Genomic DNA, 3,059 nt, shown 5'->3' with positions numbered 1-3,059 from the left:
GAAGTTTTGAGTCAGAATGCTTGAGGCTGGCAAAGGAACTGCTATGCTATTCAGGTGTGACCCTAACACCTTTAAATCCCAAGGCCTGGCTCACATTATTGAATCATTGTTCCAAAGGCATAAAGGCATTTAATATTAAAAGCATTAATATTTTACTTTTTGCCTCCCAGCTAAAACATTTCTCCTACCACTGTGCATCATAAAGTCATGCAGAAAAAGGGTGGACAGGTGTAGGCATATTATTTGGTTCACTTACTCCTAGTTAATTACCTTTATGGTTCAAATACCAAGTGATAATAGGAAAGCATGATAAATAGCTCTCCATTAAAATGCTTGGATAAAAAATGACTTGCTTTCTGCCAGCCAATTCTCAGCAAATTATTTACCTCCATAGCATGTTGTTCAAAACAAGACATAGATTTTTTTTCCCCATCCAAGGGATATGTTATAATGCCCCAAGCTAGTTAAGATATGCCACTAAAATATTTGCTACAATAAGCACTTTAACGTGTAATTTACTTTTATTTGTTCCTTCATTTAAGAAAATAATTTTAAAAAAAGAAAATAAATTTAGGATTAAATTTCTACAGATGTTTTACTTTAAATTCATGTATTATAAAAGGACAGAAAACATGTCTGAAGGGTAAAATTTATTAATATTGCTAAAAATGCTATTTTTGCTGTGCAGATATATTTTTTGAAATTTTATAATGGTTTCCATGTGATTAGAATTAGGGTTAATCACTGCATGTGTAAATATCCACGTCCTAATCCCCAGAATCTGTCAATGTGTCATGTTACAAGAGAGAAGGGAATTAAGACTGTTCATCAGCTGACCAGAAGATAGGAAGATTAGCCTGTATTTTCCAGGTGGGCCCAATGGTGTCACAAAGGTCTTGTGTGTGTGTATGTGTGTGTATGTTAGTCACTCAGTAGTGTCCGACTCTTTGCAACTCCATGGACTGTAGCCTTCCAGGCTCCTCTGTCCATGGCATTCTCCAGGCAAGAATACTGGAGAGGGTTGCCATTCCCTTCTCCAGGTATCTTCCTGAACCAGGGATCAAACCACGTCTCCTGCACTGCAGGCAGATTCTTTGTCGTCTGAGCCACCAAGAAAGCCCCACAAAGGTCTTAGAAGTGAAATTGGAAGACAGGAGAGTAGAGCTAGAGGGAAACATTAGGAATCAGAGAGATGTGACACACTTGCCTTGGAAAATACAGGAAAGGAAACAGAGGCCAAGAAATATGGATTGTCTCTAAAAGCTGAAAAAGGGAAAGAAATATATTTTCTACTTGAGCCTCCAGAAGAAACATGGCCTTGCTAAAAACCTTGATTTTTAGCCCAATGAAACTTGTGCCACACTTGATTACAGAACTGTAAGATTACATATTTCTGTTTTTTTTTTAAACTGAAAAGTTTGTAGTAATTTTTTAAAGAATGCAGGTACATTATTCTTTTAAAAGATATCATTTTCCTTTCTCCTAGCCACTGAGTTGGAAATATAGTCATACCTCAGAGATACTGTGAGTTTGGTTCCAGAGTATCACAATAAAGCAAATATTGCAATTAAGCAAGTCACACGAATTTTTTGGTTTCCCAGTGCATGTTTGTAATAAACATGTTTATACTATCGTGAGGCCTATTTAGCTTGCAATAGCATTATGTCTAAAAAATATATATACATACCTTAATCTTAAGATGCTTTATTGCTAAACAATTCTAATCATCACCTGAGCCTTAAGTAAGTCATATTTCTTGCAGTAGTAACATCAAAAGGTCACTGATCACAGCTTGCCATGACAAACAAAATAATAATTTAAAAGTTTTAAATAATGAGAGAATTACCAAAATATGACACAGAGACACAAAGTGAGCAAATGCTGTTGGGAAAATGTCGCTGATACGTTTGCTCAACACAGAGTGTCACAAAGCTTCAATGTGTAAAATATGCAGTGTCTATGAAGCACAGTAAAGCTAAGCACAATTAAACAAGATACGCCTGAATGTCCAAGGTGTACAAAGGACAAAATTTCATCCTTATATGAGTGATAGTTACTAGAACAGGGGATAGGTCTTTGAGATGAGCAATAAGCTACCTTCTATATGTGTGTGCTCAGTCATGTCCGACTCTTTGTGACCCTATGAACTGTAGCCCACTAGGCTCCTCTGTCCATGGGATTTCTCAGGCAAGAATACTGGAGGGGGCTGACATTTCCTTCTCTAGGAGATCTTCTTCCAGGGTCAAACCCACGTCTCCTGCATTGTCAGGCAGATTCTTTACCACTGCACCACCTGGAAGGTCCTTACTTATATTCTACAAATGTTTTTACAAAAGCATCAAAGAATTCACTTCTGTGTAGTATAGAAAAATTCTCAAGAAGCCATTGCTCCCATTTTATGGGCCAAAGAACTAAACAGACATTGCTCCAAAGAAGACATACAGATGGCTAACAAACACATGAAAAGATGCTCAACATCACTCATTATCAGAGAAATGCAAATCAAAACCACAATGAGGTACCATTTCATGCCGGTCAAAATGGCTGCTGTCAAAAAGTCTACAAACAATAAATGCTGGAGAGGGTGTGGAGAAAAGAACCTCTTACACTGTTGGTGGGAATGCAAACTAGTACAGCCACTATGGAGAACAGTGTGGAGATTCCTTAAAAAACTGGAAATAGAATTGCCATATGACCCAGCAATCCCACTGCTGAGCATACACACCGAGGAAACCAGAACTGAAAGAGACACGTGTACCCCATTGTTCATCGCAGCATCGTTTAAAATAGCCAAGACATGGAAGCAACCTAGATGTCTATCAGCAGACGAATGGATAATAAAGCTGTGGTACATATACACAATGGAATATTACTCGGCCATTAAAAAGAATATATTTGAATCAGTTCTAATGAGGTGGATGAAACTGGAGCCTATTATACAGAGTGAAATAAGTCAGAAAGAAAAATACCAATACAGTATATTAACACATGTATATGGAATTTAGAAAGATGGTAATGATGACCCTACATACGAGATAGCAAAAGAGACACAGATATAA

Source organism: Budorcas taxicolor, chromosome X (genome assembly GCF_023091745.1).
Source record: "Budorcas taxicolor isolate Tak-1 chromosome X, Takin1.1, whole genome shotgun sequence".
Lineage (NCBI taxonomy): Eukaryota > Metazoa > Chordata > Mammalia > Artiodactyla > Bovidae > Budorcas > Budorcas taxicolor.
Note: the sequence above shows the minus strand (reverse complement) of the source record.